The sequence below is a fragment of the Ambystoma mexicanum genome, chromosome 8 (genome assembly GCF_040938575.1).
Source record: "Ambystoma mexicanum isolate Mex_15411 chromosome 8, UKY_AmexF1_1, whole genome shotgun sequence".
NCBI classification, from domain to species: Eukaryota; Metazoa; Chordata; class Amphibia; order Caudata; family Ambystomatidae; genus Ambystoma; species Ambystoma mexicanum.
Window position 1 is genome coordinate 649,348,471 of NC_090929.1, and position 25,874 is coordinate 649,374,344.

At 50.5% G+C, this 25,874-nt stretch overlaps 1 protein-coding gene across 4 annotated transcripts in view; it reads left to right on the plus strand.

Moving 5' to 3' along the window:
• Positions 1-25,874, plus strand: part of CAPZB (capping actin protein of muscle Z-line subunit beta) — a 631,298-nt gene that overhangs the window by 575,314 nt on the left and 30,110 nt on the right. The gene's annotated exons all lie outside the window — the stretch shown is intronic.

The window sequence follows — 25,874 nt, forward strand, 5'->3', positions numbered from 1 at the left end:
TCGGACCCTCATGATGGGGGCAAGAATCTAGAGTGTTGGAGATGGAAAGGTGAAAGTTAGAGGGCTGTAAGGATGGGCGTCGGCCATAGGAGTCGAGGGAGGAGAGTAGGTGGAGGCAGAGGCAACCACTGCCACTCTTTTCATGGGTTGAAAGACCTTGAAGGTGGTCAGCGGTGTAGGGTGTGCCAGTGCTAAAGGGGAAGAGAGCTTCAAGCGTAAAGAGAGAAGAGTGATATTCCACAAGAGTGAGGTAGTGAGAGGGATGGAGCTGAGGGATGTCTGTGGAGGTGAGAGCATAAAAGGTATGGCCTGCAGTGTCGGTCGGGCCAGAAGGTAGAATGGAGAGAGAGAGGGAGGGTCACATAGGTTGCGGAAAGGTCCTAAAGAGTCGGGAGAGACGAGGTGTATGTTCAGATCCCCCAGCAGGAGGAGTTGGGGAGAGGAGGAAAGGAAAGCAGAGGGCAGGTCTGCCCATTCCGAGAGGAAGAAAGTAGACTGGCCCGGGGGGGGAGGGGGAGGGTGAGTGAGAGAGGGAGAGCGGGAGAGAGAGAAAAAAAAAGAGGGACCATTCAAAGGAGGAGTAGGCCTGAGTGGGAATTACAAACAGGGATCCACTCAGGAAGGATGAGGGCTACTCCACCTCCTGGCCTATTGGGCCTGGGCTCGGAGAGGATCTTGTAGCCTTCAGGGAGCAGTATGTCAACACTCGTTAAAGAGCTGTCCTTAAACTATGTCTCAGTGAGAGCAAGAACATGAAGAGCCAGGAGGTCAAGGAGGTGGCCGATGTTAGACGAGTGCTTAACAGAGCGAGAGTTAAGCGTGGCAACATGCCGCAGGCTTGCGGGGGTGAGGGGGACCTGGTAGCAGATTGCAAGGGAGCCTGTGAGGTGGAAAAGTTGGTAAGGCGCAGGAGGGGGCCTATCAAAAGGTAGGAGGTTGGATTGAGGCCCTTATACCAAGATGGTACCGTTCCGATGGACATTTATGATGAACCTGGAGGTGAAGGCAAGAAGGACCTCCCAGCGGGTGCCACCATTAATGTGCGACTAAGAGTAAGGAGAGAGCAGAGCAACCATATGAAGAGTCTAGTCCATAGGTCGGGGAAGGAACAACAGAGTATGTCAGTGAGAGTCTGGCGGAAGCACTGATGTAGGTGTCGGCGATAGGCAGGCCTGGATTGGAGCCTAGTGTGGCCTTGAGTTTCTTCCTGCCAAACTTAGTGAGAGGTGAAGGATAGAAGATAGAGAAGCCATTAGAGAAGATGGGAGAGATAGAAAGCGCCAGAGAAGGGCATGTGGTACACTTAACCAGGCAGGGCAGAGGCACACAATTGAAATGCAAACAGGACTTAAATTTAACAATGGGAACTGAAAGGATAAGGGATCAAAAAAGACAGCGCAGAGGGCAAAGGAAGTGACCAGTCAACGCAGTCACAAGAAAAGCAGATATGGCGACAACCTAAATTCGATTTTTAAGCTACAAGCAAACCATGCAGGATGAAAACACACCCACATTCGATTTTTAAACTAATCCATCACAATGCAGGATGAAACGCACCTAAATTCGAATAATGTGACACAGGAATTGCAGCACAGCAGTACAGAAGTGGGTGGCAGTGGAGGTGATGGCTCGGGGAGTGAAAAATGCAATGTGAAAGTTTGACCATGAAGTGCAAGGGGATATACAACAGCAGAGAGAGCAAAATGAATGAATGAATGAATGAATGTAGGGGTCGGGGGTGAAAGTAAAGGATGAGGCAGGCAACGGAGCAACAGTCAGCACTCAAGTGATGGCAAGAGGGGGATGCCACAGTCCGAGGCGCATGGATGAGGTAGTCTGCCTTAAGCTGCATGACTGACTATGCCAGCAGTAATAAAAAAGGAGGCCCCATTCCCAGCCAGGCCCAGACGGGCACAGACGCGGGCTTCAGAGCTGGCCTTCTGGGGTGGGCCAGCTGATCACCTGCCGGCAATTCTATTGGCCCTTATTGCAGGAGTCGAGCCAATCGCTGCTAGCAAACGGGCGGGTGAAGAGAGGCACTCTGATGCCAAATGGAAGAACAAAGGCGACAACGGCCATGGAGCGCCAGGTGCCCATGGTGGTAGAACCCCAGAAGGGCAAGGGAGGAACTTTGCTGGTACAGTCTTTTAGCACGCCAATGTGCGCTCATGCAGAATGCACCATGAAATTGCACATATCAATGTCCCCAAAAGTGCTCAGCACGGTGGTGCCAGTGATTTTTGAAGATAATGGCCAAGCTGGGCTTACCTGCAGCTGTTGTGGAGACTTCCTTTCATGCAGCCTTGTGTGGATGAATGGAGGGGGAGAGCAGCCGCCGGTTGCTGCATATCAGTGGAAATGGGGAGGAGGCTGCAGCAGCCACAGACGGGGCCTTTGGCTACCTGTTTAATTATATTTGATATGGTTTAAAAATCTCCAACCTTGGCTGCTTAAGTGGTGGCTTCTGTGTTGAGAAGAGGGCAAAGGATGCAGATCATGAGCTTGTATCGGTCTTCAAACAGGATCTCCATTCAGCCCGGCATCATGTGTGAAACAGATTGTGGATATGTGGAATAAACTAGAGGCATGGACTGATCAATGTATAGGAAGTATTTATGGGCAGCATAAAGAAACATTCCTGGAAATTACCCAGTGTAAAGTTCACCCCTGAATATGGGGTGGGGCTGGAGGGGGTAGTATTGTTGGAAATAAAACAAAGATCAGTGAGGGCATATGATAAGAGACCGGGCGGAGTATCTTATATCCTTAAAATCTAAGTCTAAATCTTCCATTAAAATCATGGAAGGTGATTTTTAAAATGATAAAATAGCTTTAAGAAAATATTTGATGCTAGAATCACAGTGGGGTGAATAATAAATGATCTGAAACATTGTAGATGAATTGTTCATCTTTTTATCTCACATCCAGGAATATTCATACATGGAGTGTGAGTTAACCTAAGAGTTGCTATATATGATGGAAACGCCACCTCTCTGGTTTCTTATGAGTAGAACGTATGGAATCCTTATTGGTGCATGAAGCAGCAATAGCTGGGCCCAAATAGTTTTTAAGCCAGGCCTATGAAATGGGTAATAGATTGAGATGCTGGGATGAGATAAGATCTTGAATTTCTAATGGATTGTGTCATCCCACCGATTCTTCATCTTTGATATATTTGTATCCTGCTTTGCAGTCTCAAAGATTCTCAACAGCAGGGGATTGAGGGGGACTTTTTGCTCACTCGCATGTGTTTTTTCTGACTAGGATTTTTGGGTTCCTTACTGTTTAATGGAGCCTGATAAACTCCATAGGCATCTGCTTTTGGCATTGTGACACACAGCACCTTTTGTGCAGTGCCACTGAGAAGTTCCCTGGACTTCTCTTGATGTTTAACTACGTTTTCTTGGGTGAAATACTGTTCCCAAGAATGGTAAAATGACTCCTGTCTTATCTTTTCTTTTGTGGGTCCAGCACAACCACCCTTTGCGGAGTGCTGGGGGAGGTTACATAGTAATTTTTATCCCACTTCTCATGTAACATTCAGTTACACTAACTAACTTGAATGGCTGGTGGCAGTGGTTTCGTTTTTATTACCTTTGTGCCATGTATCTGCAGGCTGATTTCTCAGCTGCAGTACAGCACCCAAGGATGACCATTTTGGACTTTACTCTGTTTGACTCGGGTTTGAGTCCTTTGTGCATTTTGCCTTTGGCAGGCTTCAGACCTGAAGCCCACCCAGGCTCCAGTGTGTCTGGAAAGGCAGGAAGTGAGGGAGGGTCTCAAAACTTCCCTGTCCTTTGTGTCTAGGTGTATGAGTGAAACCAGTTCTGATTGGCCAGCTGTGTATCTGGGAGGACAGCCACCCTCCTGGGGGATTGATAGCCTAGGGCTGTGAATGAATAGGAACTCGCTTAAAAGGTGAGCTTTTTGGGACTAGAGGCAGTCGACCACTGGAGGACAGCATCAGTTGAAGACGCAGAGAGACCTCTCAGCACCCTCCTGGACCGCGAAGTGCCCGGTGAAGCCCTGCAGCTGTGCTGACTCGGTTTTCTTTTCGACTGGGAAGACCCGTACGGGAGCACTTGCATCCTTGGGCTGGTGGGACCAATTAGCCTTAAGACAAGCTTCATTTCGGTGCAACCCTCGACTTGCTTTGACTTTCCAAGGATGTAGAATCCCTTTCCAAGGATGTAGAATCCCAATGCCTGGGGAACCCTGACCATCATCGAGTGCATTGTCTTCGGAAGTGTGAATTTGGCCAAAACTTTGCGGGCATCCAGAGGACCCTACAGAAGCAGGAAATCTTCATCCAGTGTCCCCTCACAAGAGTCCAGGACCGAGGGATCAAGTAACTTCTAACCAGAGCTGTTCGTTCTTCTTTGGCGCTGAGAAGAAGGTGCCAAACCACAAAAGGCAGCTGAATCAAGGAGAATACATTTCTGCAGAGCCCCTCTCTCGGGCGTTGCCACAGAAGCCTGCCAGACGTCCTCCTTTTCGTCACCACTACCAAGGACCAGGAACAAGGGTCTGCTACACTGCAACAGGAAGGCATCCAGCTGGAACAAATTCTTCAATTCTTCAAAGGGGCCCCCCTTCTGAAACTATTGGCTTTGGCAGTGCGTGTTCCCTTACAGGGTTTAATTGTTGAACACTATTATTGCTGGGATAAAATACTGCCTACAACCCTCTGGTTGGGGAAATGCTTTACCAGCCCCAAAATAAAGGCCACTCTCACCACGGACGCATCTCTGTAGGGATGGGGCCCACCGCACAACGGATAGAGCACTGCATGTGCTCCCGATCAGTAGCATTCAATCATATCAACCTGTTAGAGCTACTTGCAGTGTTCAAAGCCCTAAAGGCCTTCCTAACACATCTTCAGGGGAAGACAGTGCTGTCCTCAAAGACAGCACTACAGCCATGTACTATCTGAACAAACTAGGGGACACTCACTTTCCATGGGTATTAAACTGTCCCAGAACATTTGGAAATGGTCACTCAAACACATGTTCCTACTATCGCAACATGTTCCAGGAGAAGTCTTACGGCAGACGTGTTCAGCAGAGACTTGCACCTACCCGTAGAACACGAGTGGCGTTTACAAGAACTCATTCTGCGCTCCCCCGTTTTGCGCCTAAATTCATCTCGAAGTTCCATGTGAACCAATCATTCGAACTTCCTACTTTCATTCAGAAAACCTCTAACTCAGCTGAAAGAAGCCTCCATACACTAGATGTTAGGAGAGCGGTCGTATACTACCTTCAAAAGACTAAACCTCTGAGAAAAGCAAAACAATTTCTCTGTGGCAGCTTGTAGAAAGGGATACTGTCTCTAAATCTGCTATTTCCAAATTGATTGTTACATGCATCACACTGTTACTCTCTGGCCAAGAGAGACTTACCCTTTATGTCTAGAGCGCACTGTACTCTGGGCACATGGGCTACCATAGCATTCATTGCAAATGTTCCTCTAAATTCTATTTGAAAAGCAGCAACTTTGAGTTCTGTTCATGCATTCACCCAACACTACTGCTTGGACGCACACTATCTGATTCTCAGATGGGCAAACGGGTGCGAAGAACTTTTTGCTACTGTTCTTTGACACATCCCACCACCATTTCCTGGTACTGCTCGCTAGTCTATGCACAGCATGTGATTTTAAGCAGATTAACAAGCATCAGAATACCTACATTACTCACTAATCATATTTATGATGATTGTATCGGTTAGATTCACATGGGCCCACCCTTCCTCCCCTCTTGGGGTAGGACTTCAGACATCTTGCACCTTCTTCTGTACTCACTCATGCTTTTGTAAGGCGCCCTCATGGCAGAACAAAAACGAACAGCGGGATCTCGACGTGTGAAAGATTTTGGGTACAGTACATGTTACTTTAGGGATAGTGTTAGTCATGCCCATTGCAACGTCCCTTTTTTCGAAATGCAATACTTTGCAATTACCACTAGATGTCGGACTATATGCACAGCATGTGAATCTAAGCAGGCAGTCATCAGAAATTTATGGTGAGTAATGTATGTCTTATTGGAGCGGTCCTGGACTTTTTCTCTGGGAAGCCTTTGCCTCCCGAGTTGAGGGCTCAACATATCTTGCAATTGCTAACGAGATTTAAGAATGCCCTATATCTACCAGCATTCTACTTTAAGGTTGTTGGGCCTCATGGCATACTGCATTTTCCTGATGTCGGAATCCTGCATAAGGATGAGGTCCCTAAAGTGGGCCCTGAGATCTCAAGGGTTACAATTCTCAGGCAGGATGACAGACCACCTTTGGGTCCCAAGCAAAGTCGCACAGGGTCTCCTGTGGTGGGCCTGCAAGGAGAACATGATAGGGGAACCTTTTTGGCAACCCTGGCTCGAGATCGCTGTAGTCACGGATGCTTTCCTCACGTAATGGAGCGCTCACGTGAGACTTTGGTCCCCTGCAGAATTAGGACTACACACAAACCTTTTAGAGCTGATGGCGATCAGACTGGCGCTAATAGCCTTTGCCTTCCATCCAAGGAAAAAGCATCCTGGTAATGATGGCCAAAACAGTGGCCATGCATTACCTCAACAAGAGGTGGTGTAGGGGCAATACCACTGCGCACGCAGGCAATGCAGCTCTGGGGTTTGGGCTCTACAAAACGTGATTTCTCCAGCATTGGATCTTTCATGGATTCACATGCTTAGAATATTCCCCGTCGACAGACTGGGAACCCTCGGTAAGATTATAAAGCCGTTTCCCGTAGGAAAACGTTTGACACTTTTGTATCCGATCTACGTCGTTTTGGGCCGCGCACGCACGCCCCACTAGGACGTAGTGGAATAAATGCCCCGCCCCCACGGCTCCCTTCAGATTTCAACCGTCTCCAAAGTGGGAACACCTCGTGTAATTTCTACTTGGTTAAGTTGTGCTGTTGCGGTTTTTCTCCTGATGTAGGGAAAAGCACTTTTCCGCCCGTGCGCTACGTGCGGACTAAAGGCGTATGAGGGGGACGGACATAAGGAAAGACAAAAATCTAAATCCTCCTTGGGCGATCGTCATAGTTCGACCTCGAGTCGAGAGGCAGAGAAACGCAGGTCGAGTTCAGAAAAGGCGGGAACAACGCATAAGCCTGCACAACCACCACCGTCGACGGTAGGGCAGTCGTCGACTACTTCTCTGCCGCTGACGCAGTTGACGTCAACCGTTCCTGGACCACAGGCGACGACGACGTTGATGACAGGGCCGACTATCGCTTAGTTGACGGAAATCCCTCAAGAGGCCTGCCGTCCAGAAGTCTTCGACCCAATTTTGCCAGAGGCACTTCTACAGCAAGAGGCCTTGTCGGTGTCCTCGGGAGACGAGGGTGCGAGAAAGGCAAGGGCTCAACACAAGTGTACGACACCCCCCCACCCCAACCACCCCCCCACCGGGAAAGTGATGCCAGACAGGATGCTTTCGGCAAAAAAGTCCTGTCGGTAGGTGCTACCACAGTGAAGGCGGACAGTTCTCTAGCCATAGTTGATATATACGACAGGGAGATGTGGCATCGGTTGGCTCCTATACTGGAACACCTTCCGGATGAACATCGCAAAGCAGCTATGTTGCTGGTCAGGGAAGGTGAAGCGGCTTCAAATCATTCCATAAACATTGCAGTAGACAAGGCGTGTCTGTAACACTATCCCTATAGTGACGTGTGTTGTACCCACAATCCCTCACGCGTCGAGGTCCCTCAGATTGTTTTTTTCCGCCCAGCTACTGGTCGCCTTTACGCGGAGCTCCTCGAGAGACATTGCAGATTTCATCTCCTCGACCTTTGGTCGTTTTCCTATATTAATATATAACATATTGATCCCCCCTCGACGCTGTTGTGAAGCTGTCTCCGCCGAGCAAGATCTTCGACGGAGGGGACGAGCGGAGGAGATCCTTCGGCGTTGCCGAACACGTGGCCTGGCCTCGCAGGCCTAATACAGTAGGGAGAGTGGGGGTCGTGGGACATCTCTAATTCTTTTCTGAGAATGCCTTTCCTTTTCCCCATCCTTTCCCTTGGGGTGGTTATCACGTTTTATTGCCTCGGCTATGGAGAGGACACCCTTTAGGTTTTGCCCGCTTTGCAAGGGCAAGTTTACTTGGAAGGACAAGCATTCACGGTGTAACCGCTGCTTGCCCCTCGATCACAAGGAGAAAGGTTGCACGGCTTGTCGGCTTCTTAAACCGAAGACTCTAAAAGACCGTAGGGTCAAAAGGTGGGCGGCCTACGCTATGTCGAAGGCCGACGCTCCACCCACCGTCGCTACCTCCGACAGTGACGAGGAACGTGATACCACGACCTCCGCTACGGAAGTCGTAAACCTCTAGAGAGCGCACACGCGCTTCGTCGTCTGTCCCCGGCCCCGACGGGCTTGGCTCACGCCTTGCTTATGGGGATGAACACCCCGGCGACACTGACGCACACAAAGACACACATAAGCACACAACCCATGGCTCTTCTTTGCCGAAGGCAAAGAGAGCATCAGCGCCCAAGGAGACGCAGGTTTCACCGGCGGCCTCCTCGGACCGTTCGGGTTCGAAGCCCCTCTCGCAGCCGCGACCAGCGACTGGGCTTTCGGCAAATAAGGGCGCCGCCCCCAAATCATCGGCCGGAGCGCATCAGCAGAAAGCGCATGCCGCCGTAGACCGTTCGACACCCATAACGTCGAAACCACAGCTCTCCGCTGACAAACGAGTCGCTGAGAGTTTGGCGAGGATCGTGGTAGCCGACGCCCACAAGCGTACGCCGAAAGACATGTCGAGCGCTACGCAAAGGTCGAAAGACACGCCGAAAACACAGGGACGATCTCCTTCAGTCGAAGGGATTCCCAGCACACCTGAAGGCTTTTCGGAGGGCGACGGGACACTTTCCTCGACGTTATGGGAGAGGTCGAGCCGTTTTCAGCTACAAGACACCAATTTTCCCCCGCTAGACCGCTCAGGGGTACCCCATGAAACCATGGAAAGGCTCCATCTCTGCATGGAAAGAATGGAGAGGTTTATGAATGCCCAAAACCCTCCCACTCCAAAGAGAATAAGAGAAGGGCCTCAGGAGGACCCCAGGGGCAAAATTCCAAGATTAGACCAGGACACAGCCTCAGACTTCCATAGTGTGTATGACCTCACTGGGGAAGAACATTATTTTGAGGAAGAGGATGATTTTATGGACGAGGAAGATGGACAGAACCAGGAGGAAGGTCTGGAAGACAGCCCAGACTTAGTAGGAGAAAATCCAGAAGAAGGACCTTCTCACCCCTGGCAATCACCATCAATATATTCCGACACTGATGTCCTGAACCTACATCCTCCTGACATTTCACCTGTTAGAAACATGTCTCCCATTGACGATCAACCCACATTCAATGCCCTGTTGCGCAGAGCAGCAGCACACTTCGAACTGGACACTGGGGAGCTCTCCCCTGAATTAGACTTTGTAGAAAGGGTAATTAAAGAGAAACCCCCGGTCAGTCAGACAATTCCCCTCCTCGCTTCGGTGAAGAGAAGAATCATCCCTTCGCTGTCCACACCCACACTAATCAGAGGGGTCAATCCTAGAATTGAAAAACTTTTCACTCCTTCACCCTCAGACCCGCTGTACATCAGGGGACATTCCATTCCGGATTCCCTGGTAGTAACCAACACAAGGAAGAGGGCAGGGGTACCTCTCTCCACCAGTGAGGCACCACCTGACAAAGAGGACAAGCGGTTATATGCCCTTGCAAAAAGAATTACATCCTCGGCCGCCTTTTCGGCAAGAATTGCCAACAACAATTCTTTGCTCGCTAACTATGCGGACGCGCAGTGGGCCAAACTGCGCAAAGACGCTGAAGAAGCGCCGGAACCATTACGTACACGCCTGCTTTCAACTATTGGCGAAGGAACCCAGGTCAACCAGAGTATTGTAAAGAGCTCTCTGGATGCGGCAGAAACTGCGGGACGTTCCCTAGTTCAGGGAATAGTCCTAAAACGACACGTATGGCTGCGCAACTCAGGGTTCAAACCGGAGACACAGGCGTCTTTAATAAATAAACCTGTTGAAGACTCAAACCTCTTCGGGAAAGCGGTGGATGAGGCTCTGGAGATGGCTAAAAAAGAGTTTGATACTATCAAAACTCTTGACCAAATCTCTAAGCCCGCTACCAGGCGCGGCTATGGCAATAAACGCTTTTTTCGTGGCCAACGCCAACAACGAAACCAGCAGCAACAGTACCCTGCCACCAATGTCCAGACCAATAGTGGCCAGTACAGCCAAAGAGGACAGCGCCGGGGCAAAGGAAGAGGGCGAGGGTCCACCCCCAGAGGTTCCCAAGCCCCTAACAACACCAAGTGACGCGAAGATTCGCGTCCCCTCCCATGCAACACCGGTCGGGGGCCAGATAACATCCTTTCTTCCAGCATGGGAGGGTATAACGTCAGACCGCTGGGTACTTTCCACCGTAGCCCACGGATACTGCATCGAATTCAACAGTTCCCCAACATACAAACCCCCGAGGGGAGGACGCATGTCACCGGAACATCTTGCCATCCTTCTACAAGAAGTACAGCAACTGCTGGAAAAAGGAGCCATAGAGGTTGTGCCTCTATCTCAGGTAACGGAAGGTATTTATTCAGTGTACTTCCTTGTACCCAAAAAGGATCTAACCATGCGCCCTGTATTAGATCTGCGCCAGCGAACAAGTTTATCAAACCTCAAAAGTTTCGTATGGTGACCCTACAGGAAGTGATCCCACTGCTATCACAGGGAGATTTCATGACAACATTGGACATGAAAGATGCATACTTTCATATTTTAATGTTGCCAGCGCACAGAAAATACCTCCGGTTCATGATAGAGGGCAAACACTACCAGTTCAGAGTGCTACCCTTCGGCATAGCATCAGCACCAAGGGTATTCACGAAGGTAGTGGCAGCGGCCCACCTGCGCAGGTTGTCCATCCCAGTTTACCCTTACCTCGACGACTGGCTCATAACAGGGTATTCTTACGTAACATGCTTCTCCAATACCCAAAAGACTGTAGACCTTTGGTTCCAGTTGGGCTTTTCCATCAACGAAAAGAAGTCCAGCCTAGACCCCAGCCAAATCAAACAATTCCTAGGGGCTCTAATTCAAACAAAGGACGGCCTCGTCTTCCCCTCCAAAGAGAGGGTCCAAAACATGTTGTTTCAGATCCCTCAATATGTGACCGGTCGAGAGGTGACTGTACGCAAAGCAATGTGCTTGCTAGGCATGATGGCGTCGTGTATTTATTTGGGACCTCACGCGCGCCTGCGCATGCGCCCAATGCAGGAGTGGCTCAACAGCCAGTGGTGTCAGGCCAGCGGACTATGGGACGACCTAGTGGTGGTCTCGCAGGCCTTAGTTCTCTCGCTACGGTGGTGGACAAAAGAAAACCTAGAAAAAGGGAAACCTTTTGCCACACCCGCGGCGGAAGCCACTCTAACCACAGACGCATCCCTCACAGGATGGGGGGCTCACCTATCCCATCAAACTGCCCACGGAGAGTGGACTCCGAACGTAGCATCCAAACACATCAATCTTCTGGAGCTACTAGCGGTGTTCAAGGCGCTAAAAGCCTTCAAGGAACACCTACAAGGCAAGACAGTGATGGTCCTTACAGACAGCACCACAGCCATGCATTACATCAACAAACAGGGGGGAACCCACTCGCCAGGACTGTCCAAACTGGCCCAAAACATATGGAAGTGGGCTCTCAAACAGAATATGTTCCTTCTGTCACAACATGTACCAGGGGAACTCAATCTGCTGGCAGACAAACTCAGCAGAGATTTCCCCCTGCCCGAAGAGTACGAATGGCGACTGCACGAAGACATCGTCTTCGACGTCTTCACGCAATGGGGGTTCCCAGAAATAGACCTGTTCGCAACCCTGGAGAACTCACAATGCCAAAGTTACGCCTCCAGGTACCCCCAGAACCAATCCAAGGGGGACGGTCTGTCGATTCAATGGTCAGGGAGATTTGTTTACGCATTTCCCCCCCCGACTCCTCTTCTCAACAAGGTAGTGCACAAGATGCACCAGGAACAAGTAACCATGATACTGGTGGCTCCAATGTGGGCCCGACAGCCATGGTTCGCTCACTTGATGGAGATGTCTCTATCTCCCCCAATGAAACTCCCCTGCCCGTACAACATGCTGTCACAAGACAAGGGCAGGACTCTGCATCCATGCCCCCAGAACATGAACTTAGCAGCCTGGCTCGTGAGATCATAGAATTTGGACATCTACAGCTCCCACAGAGATGCATGGACATCCTCAGGGAAGCCAGAAAACCTAACACTCGCCACTGCTATTCTAGCAAGTGGAAAAGATTTGTCATCTGGTGCAGGAGTAAGAGCATCAACCCTATTGACTGCTCTCCCACACATGTGGTCCTATACCTAACCCACCTATTGGATTCAGGTCTAGTGTTTAACTCCATTAAAGTCCACCTAGCGGCACTTTCTGCATACACCACTTCCCAACTCAGTGTCGTGGTGGAGGATCCCTGTTATTAAGGCCTTCATGGAGGGAGTAAAGAGAATACACCCCCCGATAGCTGACCCAGCTCCCGGATGGGACCTTAACGTCTCCTACACAGGAACTTGTCACAAGAAATTTTCTCCACTTTGCAATCTCTGGTGACAGAATTGCAGAAGCAACTGCCTCCAGCCCCTCCAGGTGTCCGTAGGGATAGTCATTCCTGGGCAACCAGGCCACATGAGGTTCAACCGCCTTGACGAGCGCCGGAGGAGTTCTTGCACCCAGTGCTCTTGCAGACTTGCATACTGACATGGACACATCTCAAGGTACCCTGACTACCAATGAGTTTGATTGCTTGGTACCGGCAAATGGGGAAAACTCCTTATGCAGATCTACCCTCCAAGTTCACCCCTTGATGAGATGGGGTCTTTTCACGCTCTGTTGATGCGATCTATGAAGCTTTTCAACCTCATGCCTGAGGAGCAGAATGTGGAGTTCCTGTTCCAAAGGCACGAAGCTGCCAGGAAATCAATGGTGGCCATTCCTCTGTTGGATGGCATCTGGGAGGATGGTCTCATAGTTATGCGGAACCAGTTTTCAGCACCACGAAAAGAATACTGCCTGGAAAAGAAATAAGAGTTCCTGAGGGTGCACGCAGGTTTCTCTGTTTGCAACCATCACCTGATTCAGCTGTTTCGGAAAAACCAGAACGAGATCAGCTTACCCTTCGTACCAGTCTCTGGTTCCACCAGACAAATATGGGAAGCAGCTAGATGCATTAGGAAAACGTATTACCACGCCTAATACACTATCAAGACCGTAAATAACCTGGCCATTCTCTCCAGGTATGATAAGGAGCAATGGTACAAAATGGACCCTCTCCTGGATTTCTTACCCGACAAGAGGAAGGAGGCATTAGCTTTGCTGCGTGAAGGGGAGATAACGTCTGACCACGCAATCAGTGCCACTGGATGTGGTGGACACAGGTTTTCACCAAATTGGGAACTGGGCTTCCCACGGCATCAAAGCTGTATTTAAAGCCACAAATACCCGCCCAATGTACAATCAATGGTCTTCGACTGCTGTTCGATGAAACCCTCCACGTGGTTAAGAGTGACATGAACACTGTGCACTCTTTAGGTACCCACCAGCAGCAGAGGCAGAGCTTTATTCTGAAGGGGAGACTCTCAAACATCTGGGAGTTATCAACATCTTTCTTATCGTCAACTGTCTTGCACCTCCTCAAATGAGGCCTACCATACCGAGAATCCAAAGCAGGCCTGATCAGGTTCTGTGCCCCCACTTCAGCACCCCAGTGGGGGAGGCTGGTTGTCTCGATTTGTCGACCAGTGGAAGAACGCCAGCACCGACAAATGCCTGCTCAGCATAGTACAGAGGACACACCCTCGAGTTCCTAGTAAAGTGTACCTCCTTTCCACTCATACGCAAAATTCATCTGCCCCTCCTACCACAGGACGCTCAAGTACTTCCTGGTGAGGAAGAAAAACTGTGGGTGGTGAACCATTCTCGATCTCGGGGAGCTCAACAAATTCCTCAAATAACAGTTAAGGATGGTCACGTTTCAGTAGGTTCTAGCGCTGGAACAAGATTTTCTAGCGCCTCTAGATATGGAAGATACATACTTCCATATACCTGTCCATCGGAAGCACAGATGGTTCCAGTGCTTCGTGGTGCAAGGAAAGCACTACCAATTCAAGGCTCTGCCCTTCGGCCTAAAGTCTGCCCCAGGGGTGTTCAAGTCTCGCCTCAGTGGCCTCATCTATGCTGTAGAGGGGTGCATGTCTACCTCTATCTGGAAGACATGTTGATCCGTTCACAAGTAAATGGCAATGGAGAGATAATCAACAGAATAAGAGGTTAGTGACTGAGCGTATGCAAATTTGAATACGGGTGTAGAAATTCAAGATCTAAATTGAGAAAATAGTTCTTTCTTTTAGGAAGCACTGAATGTTGATACTAAAATAAAAATGACCGCATTTTAGATTTGGAAGGATACATTGAGATATCAGAAATGCGTCGGCAACATCATAAAGTCAAGAGTTATTGACTATGCCATCTGAATTCTTTTTGTTGTAAAAGAAAATTTACGGTTGCAATAGCTAATTAAGAAAAACAGTGGTTTGGGGGCGTGGCCAGCATGCAAGCTCCGAGGACATGAGTCCTGAGAGCTCCTCCGGCGGCTAACAACATAGTGATGATATCCTGTTTGCGGGGACGAAACGATCTGCGGTTGCAGGAATAGCTGAGGGACCACTTGTAGCAGCTGCCTGGCAACGCACAGCCCCGAAATCCTGATCCCGGGGGAGCTACGCCAAGAAAGTCACTGTGCGCAAGACGCGCCAAGTTGCCTGCAAATTGGGTTCCTCGACCCGACGTCCCTAACAGATGGAGTTGCCTGGAGCCGACAACGGAGAAGGACCTCGGCGCCTGCTCTCCATCGGGGCTGAACAGTGTGGCCGCTCTGTGTTACTGCGGCAGCTCTGTGAGCTGCACAAACGCCCCACGGGTAGCTGGAGAAGGGACGGTGCACTGCAAACACTGTTGGCGCAGTACCAGAGTCCACGAGGGCGGACCCAAAGAACTTTCACCAACACCTGTGAAGGTTGGGTGTGCTGGGGATGAGGGGTCGAGCTACAAATGCTATCTCGGCTGACACCGAGCCCTTCTGGACGACCATACAGCCGGTCCCACAGCCCACTGTGCAGCCTCTGGTGCTTCCTATACAGCAGACAGCAGCAGCAGTGGCCACGGAGCGTGACAAGAACTGAAGGCACTCTTCCTTGGTGTGCACCGAGGAGGAGGAATGCAGTGGTGGGAATGATGTCCCATGGGATCCGAACCCGCTGCCCCAAGGGAACCAGCTGGGTCCCCCTCCCCCTCTGATGCACGGGCGTGAGCTACCACCCGCTGAAGGGCACTCCTATGCACCGCTCTCATAAGGTGAGCAGAGCACTGATAGGCACGGGCCCTCATGTTTACGACTGGTGAAGGCTGGCATCGGGGAAGAAGTGCTGCATGGAATATTGCAGCGAGTGGGGGGCTGATTGACTCACCTACTTTGCCACGCCTCTGATTCAGTGTTACGACACCCCTCAATTGGATTGAGGGAGAATTTATAGAACACTTGCAACAGTTACTGTTTAGTGTTGCAGAGGATAAGTGCTCACCCCGGGACTGTTGGTTGTGTTGCTCCCTACCTTCGTCTCTGAAACCCCATACGTGGTGTGCACCGCACTGGACATTGGTGCCGTGCGCGCCCTGGGTGCGACCACCGCCCTGCATTACAGTGCTCGGTATACTGCTCTGAGGACAGAAAGACTTAGACTGGGGTTTGCAAACCTGCTGGTGTGTGGCTTATGAATCCTGCACCCGGATTCCCCTCGCTGGAACCCACAACCCTCCCCTTGCAGACTACCAGTGTGCCTAGTGTCGATCCTTCCAGGTACAAACACCCTCTGCTTCTGGCATACTTTGTACCATCAGTGCTGTCATTGGGCTGTCTGGCCTGTTTATGCTGGTTTCATTGGCGAGCCCCTCACCTCCTGTGCGTCACAACCTGGGACAGCGGAAGCACGCTTGCCAAAGTGGTTCACTGATCTTTTGGGGCGGGAAAGGCCAGAATGTAACTGCCCATTGCACCTCGGCATACTGGCCGGGACTCTAGGTCTTACCCATGCCTGCATTTATTTTAGTGCTACTTGGTCTTGGTCGACAGCAAAGTGGAACGGTCGAGTGGTGGCTCCAACATACTTGGTGCACGTACCATTGACAACATGGGTAAAGACAAAGCCAAGAAGGCCTCCACACAGAGCACTTTGGACCAATTCGCCATGACCACCGCCACTACCAACCACACACCAGAGACGGATCCGCAATCGACTCCTACCTCCCCACCAGAGACCTTAACGCTCAAGGATATTATGGCTGCCATCGCTGACTACCGCTCCTCGGTGGAGAAAAAAATAGACCGCATTCGGCTGACATGTCCTTCCTCCGCCGTGACCTCCAGAAATTAACCTCCAGAACTGGGCAAGTGGAGCCGTGTGTCTGGGGTGGACGATCTCGGTGGGGTACGCCAACCGCCATCTTAAGCGTTGGTCTGCTTAAAAACATTGGAGGCACGAGTGGAGGAGGGCGAGGGTAGATCACGCCGAAACATCCGCATCTTGGGCCTCCCGGAGAAAGAGGGACCCAGTATGGAACTCTATCTGGAGCAGTGATTGGCAAATCTCTTTGCCCCTAAATCCCTACAAGTTCTTCACGATAGAAAGGGCGCACCGTATACCAACAACCCGACTGATCCCAGGAGCACCCCCTAGAACGGTCATTGCTAAACTCCTGAACTATCGCGACAGGGATGCAATACTACAGATGGCCCGGATGAAAGGATCAATCATGTACAAGGGCGCGAAAATTGCATTCTTTTCCGGATTACACCCGTGAAGTTTAAAGAGCCAGGCAATCCTTTGAGCACCTAAAGAGGATGCTCCATTCCATGAATGTTAAGTACGGCCTCCTGTTTCCGGCCCAGCTGAGGATTCAGCACAATGGCACGACAGTGCATTTCACAGACCCGCAAGAAGCCTGGAAGTGAGCCGAGACACTTATCAAAGGAGATTGGTCGGCACACACTCTGGATCCCGAAGGCAGATCTTGCAACAGACCACATAGGGACCGCCCCCACGACAACCTGTGCCGCAGCAACATCCTGATCCAGTGGAGGGAGCAGATCCGTAAAGCAAAATGCTGCGCCCGATCCGGGGGACACACTCTGATACACCCTTGGATCAACAACCTTCACACCACTTTGCTTTTATGAGCTGGGGCTTGAGTGGAGATGTAGACTCCGGACACCGCCACTTTGCAAGCGCTAATCGATCCCGGTCCCCACCGAATCGGTGTGGGGAAATATACCCTTCTGGGATCGGTGGACTAGTCTGTATCCTTTTTTCCCTGTCATACCACCAAACAACAATGTCGGCGGCCGCTGTGGCCACCACCTAAGACCCCATACCTCCAGCTAGACTTGTAGGTGTTGCCTAAGCGGAGACCGAATAGTTATTGTTGGCTTAAGCTGATGCTCTAGTTTCTGAGTGTCAACAATGTTCGGGCGACAGGTACTACATGTTGGGGTGGAGTATAGGGAGTGGGGGGGTAGACCGTTTGCACTGTTTTTGTTGTTGTTGCTAGGCTACCACATACTCACATGGCAAATCAATCGCATCGGTTACTACATGCTATTCCATGCCACCTCCTACCGGCAACACATCCCAGTAGTGACCACTGGCTGAACACCATCCCTGTACTCAGACGAAATATATTCTGCAAACCCCGTATCACACGATATGAATGATGCCCATACAACCCCGATCACCTGCTGAATGTCCTAGGTCCCTCAAGCTGCTCACATGGAACGTGAACAGAATGGGCTGTGGGATCAAGAGGTGTCTTGTTAGGCAGTTTTTGAACACACTCCCCTGATCACTGAGACACACCTAGCAAGGTCTAACTGCACCGTCTTTCGAAGAACCAATTATCGCTCTGCATTACACACGGGATACACTATGGGATCCAGGGGCACCCTGATCCTGCTTCATAGACTTACCCCATTCGTGCCACTGACAGTGGAGCAGGACCCCAGGGGTCGTTACGTCGTGGTTCTTGGTACAGTTTGGGGTGAAACACTGGCCGTTGCTGCGATATACTCCCTTCCGGGGCTGGGTGAGGAACTGTTTGATGATTTGACCACCCTTATGGCAAAGCATCAACCAGACGTGGATTCTAGGGGGCAACTTTAAAGATGTCATGTGTAACACCATCAGCCGCACACACATCCGACATCGTAATCCGAATACCCCTACGAAACTGGCCAAATTTGTTTCGGCCTTAGGCTTCCAAGACGTATGGAGAGACCTCCACCCTGGGGTTAAAGGATATTCGTTCCATTCGGGAGCCCACGGCTCCCTGTCTAGACTAAACTACCTCTTCCTTCCAGGCACCGAAACACAGGGTGATTGCTGCGGAGCTCCTTCCTGGAGGCATCTTGGATCACTCACCGTTAATGGTGGTGTTGCGTATGCATGGTGTAATAACTTTAAACATGGGAGGCTGAATCATTATCACCTTGGCTTCCCTGACTTTATCGATCGTTTCACCGAAATAAATAAATAATTTGAAATAAATAATAATGCAGTTGTCAGTCCTGTGACGATATGGGAGGCCTCCAAAAAATATCGGAAGCTGAAGTGGAAATGTGAGAATGCGAAGCCAATATATATCCTAGACCCAGCCCCTGAGATCCATGGGTCCCTTGGGAGCACCAGAGAGCGACTTCGCAATATGATGCTAGACAACACTAAACATGCCCACTGGGAATCTAGAGCTCGGATCTATGAACACGGGGACAAAGCGGGTAAAATATTGACCTGGCTCGAGAGAAGGGATGAGGGCCAGCGCCATGTCAGGGAGATCATAACTCCACAAAACGAGAAGTGCCAATCTGATTGTGAAATAGCGGAAGCCTTGGCTAATTTCTACACCGATCTGTATCGTACCCAGACATCCCCATTGAATCCTCCCCTCTTTGACGATATTACACTACTGTGTTTATCAGAACAGAAAATGCAGCTGGACTCTGATCTTACTGAAACGGAGATCGCTGAGGCTATAGCACAACTGCAACCACGTAAAACACCAGGTCCTAACGGATTCCCGGGCGAAACCTGTAAAAAGCTTGATGGCGAAAAAATGGCATCCCCCCGGCCCTTTACAAAATGATCATCCGGGCCCGAGAACAAGGTACCCTTCCACCGGACCTATAACAATTGTAGTTCTTCCTAAACTGGGAAAACCTCCTGAACAATGCGCCTCTTATAGGCCCATATCGTTGATTAACAGCAAAGCCAAGGCCCTCGCCAAGCTTCTAGCTAACCGGTTACAATCAGTCATTTCTTCCCTGGTTCACCCGGACCACTGTAGCTTCATGCCACAGAAGTCAACACAAATGAACATACAATGCCCCCATCTATTGTTGGAACGTGCTCCCTTCATAAATACCCCTCTTGTATTGTTGGCATTTGACTTTGAGAGGGCATTTGACTCGGTCCTGTGGGACAGCCTTTGAGGGACTATGTAATGTATGGGGTTTTGGAGACACGTTTCTGTGCTGGGTGCATTTACTCTATACGAACCCTCAAGCAGAAGTGAATGGGTGGCCCTCTGAGCCCTTCCCACTCGATAAAGGAACACATCAAGGATGCCCCCTTTTCCCCGCTCCTCTTAGCTCTCGCGATTGAGCCGCTTGTAGCTACGACAGAGAAAGGCATGGACAGGGTTCAGGTGGCCAGAAGGATAGAACTTCTCTATTTGCTGACGATCTTCTGATATATTTGGGGGACCCAAACCGGACCTGCCCCATAGTGACGCAGATGCTGACTCGCTTTGGTGAGTTCAGTGGGCTGAGAATCAACTGGGGAAAATCTATTTTCTATCCGGTAAAAGGTGGAACGCAGGCTACCCCCCAAAACTGCCCATATAAGTTGAAAAACACGGCCTCTGATACCTGGGGATTTGGGTATCCGGTGACCTAACAAACTATGCAATTCACAATCTTCAACCAATTATGGATCGATTCACTAACAATGCTCGCCATTGGAAGCACCTTCCCTTAACAGTTATGGGTAGGGCTGCACTTTTCAAGATTACCCTACCACGATTCCTATGTTTTACAGAACACCCAGCTCACGATCCCTAACCCTGAATTTGACCGAATCGAGAGCCTCCTTAGAGAGATCATATGTCAAGGGGGACAGCCCTGCATTGCATTATCCACGCTTCGGAGATCGATTTGGGAGGGAGGTATCGGTGTGCCACGCCTCCAAACCGATTATTGGGCATCCCAGCTGGCGGTGGTCAACGACCTGCTTCACAGGGACTGGGACCTGCCACATATGAGTTGAGCTTGCTGCCATTCACGATATAGACCCACTTCATCTGATATATCGGCCTCTTTCCAAGCCCCCGGTACAGGTGACCACAGACCACACTGTTAGGGTTTGGAGACAGGCACATGCTTTTGTGGGATGGAAGAACAAAATAACCACTGTACAGCCCATGTGGCATAACCGTAACCTGACTGAACTCGGAAAACCTGAACCATGGCCTAGATCGGAGGAGGCCGGGATTACGAAAGTTGGGGATATCATCGTGGATGGGAAGGTAGCCTCGTTTGATGCCCTACGACTAAAATTTTAAATCCTGTGCACTGAACAATACCATTATATACAACTGACTCACACATTGAAGACGCACATCCCGACAGGCATTGCCATACCCGAGAGCACACCCATAGAATGTAATATACTTATGGTATAAATTGCGACTAAATGTACCTCCATTTTGTATAATGCTATGTCTTAATTTGCCACTCCTGAGTTGACTAACCTTAAAACTAAATGGGAAAGGGACGTAGGGACGATGGACCCGGAAGATTGGATTCAGGTGCTGATGCATCCTAGGGAGATTGCTAGTTCTTCTAGACTCACCCTGGTACAATAAAACATTTTGCACCGAATTGATTACCCCAGGACTGTGTTGCACGCTTGGAAACTGGCCCCAAACCCAAACTGTCTGTTACGGTGCAGAGGAGGAAACCTTTATACATCTCCTGTGGGGTGTCCCCCGGAGCCAAAACTTTTGGAGCAAGTGTTGCAACGAACTGACTAAGATTTTGACCCACAATATACCGTTGGACCCGAGAGTGCTGCTGCTGGGTGTACCCGATGAAAACGCCACTGCCAAATGGGAGGGATTATTCCTATCCACAGCAGTGGGGCTAATGAAACGAAAAATTGCACAAAAATCGGGTGCCCCAGACTCTCCGACATTGAACCAATGGGCAGCTGATATGAACATTTGTGCAATGGTGGCACACAGGATCTACATTGCAAGAAGCTGCCCCGCCAAAGCCTCCAAAATATGGGGAAAAATGGGAAGAGCGGGAGACTTAGAAGCTCCGGCCATACAAAGGGAGGAACAGGATGTGGGACCGGATGGAATCTGAGCAGTACACTGATATGTTTACGTGTGGGATTTTCGTGATTACAGCCATGGTTGTCTTGGGATCACTGATAGCCTGATTTATGTTTTCATTTTGTTTTGTCTCTTGTGATTGTTGAATAAATCAATAACAAATGTTTTTGGTTTTAATGCCAAGGATTTGTGTTTAGAAGTATGTCAAATGGAATTTTGTTTGAAAATAAAATGCTGTAAATTTTGTTTCACCCAAATATTGTTTCTGGGCTTTAGTTAGTTTGCGCAAAAGGGGGAGGGCGCACAATTGGAGTGCTCCAGGATAACCTGTTGGGAACAATAGGTCATGCATTTATGGATCAAATCACAGTCCCACCAACTATCCTTGCTGCATACCAACTACACCATTCGATGGACTTCTCCTGGGACTCTTCATAAGCTTTCCCAAGTCTTGTCTATCACTCTCTCAGAACCCTCTATTCCTGGGTTCTCAACTGAACACCTTTCAGTGCCTTGCCACTCCTTCGGAGGAAATAATACAGTACATGCTCCACAAGGTCCAACAGCTGTCTCTTTGCCAGTTAACCACAGTATGCTCTATCAAGTTCCTTCTAGCGATGATGTCCTCCATCTCCCTCGTTCCTTACTGCAGGCTGCACATGAGACTGCACCAGGAGTTTCTAGATGCCAGATGGAAACAAATATCGGACTCCTGGAATGGCAAGGATACAGTCAAACCAGAGTTTTGACGACTCCATTGGTGAAGACCTCGTCAGCACTGGACTCTGGTTTCCCCCTTTCACCCGCCACCATAAAGCCACCATGACTACCGACGCCTTTCTGGATTTTTTGGGGGAACGCGCACACAGGTTGACTCCATGCCAGAGGCCTCCGACTACTGGAGCTTCACATCAATGTGTTGGAGCACTGGGCAGTGTCCTGTGGTCTCGGGTCTTTTCATCCCCAGCTGCAGGGGAAGGTGGTCCAAATCTTCCCAAACGATACAACCACTGTGTACTCCTATGTCCCATCCCCTTTCCTCCATACTAGATGGGCGTCCCTCGCTAGGGACAGGAAACATTTTCACCAGAAAAATGTGTATACCCCTTTAAATGTATGTGCAAGGGGTGTGGACCCGGGAGCACGCGCCGCCCTTGACTTTGCGCTCCGGTGCCACACCTCAGTCCTCTTTTCTGCGTCGACGGGGGCGGCCCTACTTCACCAGAACTGGTTGAGGCCCTTTTTCTTCATAATTCTAGTTACCCCAGTGACCTTGGTCCCAAATTACTAACAGTTTTTTATTTTATTTTTTTATTTTTTTGTAGCAGATCATGTCCTCATGCCCCTCCACAGTGCATGTTGGCCCATGCAGGCTTTAGTCAGTGCCCTTCCTGCAAGGGACCTTTTCCCACGTCGGACCCACACGCGCTCTGCCTCGGCTGCCTGGAAGAAGATCCTGGCTGCTCGGCGTGCAACGGCTTTACTCCCCGGACTCTTAAGAACTGGCTTGCCAGGTGGAGGGAGCTGTTCTCCAGGTCTCCCCGGAGCACATAAAGGAGTACGTCCGCAGGAAGACAAAGGCAAAGATGAGCGTTCTCTGTAACAAAGCATCCTGCAAGAGCAATTCCTTTCCCAGGAAACAGCTGTGCGGGACGGGCCAGGAAGGCCCTGTCACTAGCTGTGGTACCGGGGCTCAACGAGCGACCGGCCTTGCGGCCGAAGTGTCCTCAGACCCTCCTGGTTCCATTTCTGAAGGGCTTGTTGGTGTCACTGGGAAATCTCGCAAGGGGCTCTGCCCTAGTACCGGGCCCATGTCAGAGGGAGCTTCTGCACGCAACAGCACTACCAGCCCTCGGGTCCAGGCTGCATAGCCTACAAGGCAGGAGCCGGAGGTGCGGAAAAAGCATGAAGCTGCCTGTTGTAGTACGCAGGGGGAGGCTATTCCTAATACGGCACCCAGTGTATCCGGGCAGGACAAAATGCCAGCATAGCAAGACAAAACCTGCACACCAGTCGGAAGGACGGCAAGGCACAGAGCCCACTTCTAGGGGGCAGTGGTCTCCCATGGTCACCCTTCAGGTCTCCTTGTGCACAGTTACCCGCGTGTCGTCAGGGACGCTACACAGAGCCCTCCTATGTACAGAGTGGACAGAGCACAGCAAGAGCACATCATTCCATGCGACCATGCTCATGACACAGGAACGCACATCCCCAGCCTGTGAGGATAGGTTCTTTGACCAATTCCTCGGGCTTATGAGACCCCCACAGATGGGCACCGTTCTCAGGGGCATCATAAAGGACATGCTTCCACCAGCTCCTGTGCTGCCTCAGGCACCAGTGCAGTGGAAGCAAGCCACCCCTACGGGTGTCGTGGTCTCCTGTACTGCTACAGATACCTGCACAGCCTAGCATAGTGGGGTTGCTGGCTACACTGGCCACTCCCACTCCAATACCTTGGACTACACTGCCTCTGGATCCTTCCGCTTCAGGAACTCCAGACCAGACGGACACTGAGGAAGACCCAGACACCTAGTCATCGGGGAAGGGTGGGGGGGTGTATTAGCCGGTCTCAAGGTCAGGCATCCCGTTTCAAAAGGATGTTGAAGCCCTAACAAAAAAGGGTTGGACAAAGCCTCCCTCAACACAGCCCACCAACAGGAGACTGGAGGCAAAGTACAGGCAGGCTGAGGGGGATGACCTGCTCCTGTCGGTGCATTCGCAGCCACATTCATCAGTAATAGCAGCGGCGTCCATGTATGCGAAGCACCAATCCCCAGCACAGACATCGGCCTTGTTGGGCAAGGATAAAAGGTGCTAGAAACATACAGAGAAGAGTTTTCAAGTGCTGCTCTACACCTGCGATAGGCAAATGCAGACACCATGTTAGCCGCTGCAAACCAGAGGCTATGGAGAGACATCTCGGATTTCCTGCCAGACATCCCAGTGCACAAACGGGCCTCATTCAAGGCGGAGCTGGCAGAGGCTAAAATAGTGGCACAAGATATTCTGGAATCCACTATAGGACATAGCGATACGGCTGCCAGAACAATCTGCCTAGTTACATATATGATAACAGCATGGCTTAGAGCCACAAAGTTCAACATGGATGTACAAGACCATATCCCAGACTTGCTGTTTGAAGGGGAGATCTTTTCCACTCATGCACAGACTAACTGGACAAAAATAAAAATAGTTCCCAAACAGTAAAATCACTGGTCATTCTGGCAAAACCGGTGCTTGGGGCATTCGGACAGAGCCAAACCAAACCTGACAGGGGAAGGACCTTATGGCTGGTTCAGTGGCTTCCAGGATCGGAAGGCAACCAGACCAGTCTCCCAGCCATCGCAAGAGTAAACATCAGGGCACTTCACACCAGGTCTTTTTTTCATTCCCTCTCCCAAGCACCAGCCTTGGGCCCAAAGAAGCAATGATGGCCCCATCAAGATGCACAGTTCTCCAGTTGGGGGCAGGCTTCCGCCCCACACTCAGTCCTGACGTACTCCCTTTTTGGATCTCTGCATCCTTTCTGTGGTTTTGCAAAGTTTTCTTCTCCTGGTCCCTACAGAACCTCCTGGGTCACTCCCCTCACTCAAATCAGGACACCAACACTCCACGCGGAGATCCGTTCACTGGTACAAAGTGCGGCAGAACCAGGCTGGCTTGCGTGTGGTTTTGGATCTATCCTTCCTTCACCTATCCCTTCCTGTGCAAAAATTTAAGATGGTTACGCCAGTGCTGATAGCGTAGTCTGTGTGGGGGAGACCAGACATGCTCCCTAGACCTGAAGGGTGCATACTTACATGTCCCTTACTCCTACGTCCCGTCCCCTTTCCTCCATACTGTATGGGCATCCCTCGCTAGGGACAGGAAACCTTTTTTTACCAGAAAAAATGGTCTTCCCCTTTAAATTTAGATGGCTGCGTGGGGCGGCCCTGGCATAATGTGCTCCCCTGACTCCGCCTACCGATGTCACTCCCCAGTCCTCTTTTCCACGTCAACAGGAACAGACCGCTTTCACCAACGCTCCTGGGTTCGGCCTCCGGCCTTGTAATTCCACGCGCTCTTAGCCGGAAGAAGTTATTCTCTTGTTTTTTTCTCTTCCAATTGTCCGGTACTGCTCTGTCATCTGGTGGTACACTCCTCCCCGGTGCATGTCAATGACGGCGGGTTTCAGCAGGTGTCCAGCCTATGAGGGTTCCTTCCCTACCTCCAAACCTTAAGCACTCTGCCTCTGGTGCCTTTGCCCAGACAACAGCCGGGACGGCTGTATCGCGTGCGATGCCTTGATCCAGCACGCTCTGACGAATCGGTCGGCCAACTGGAGAGAGCTC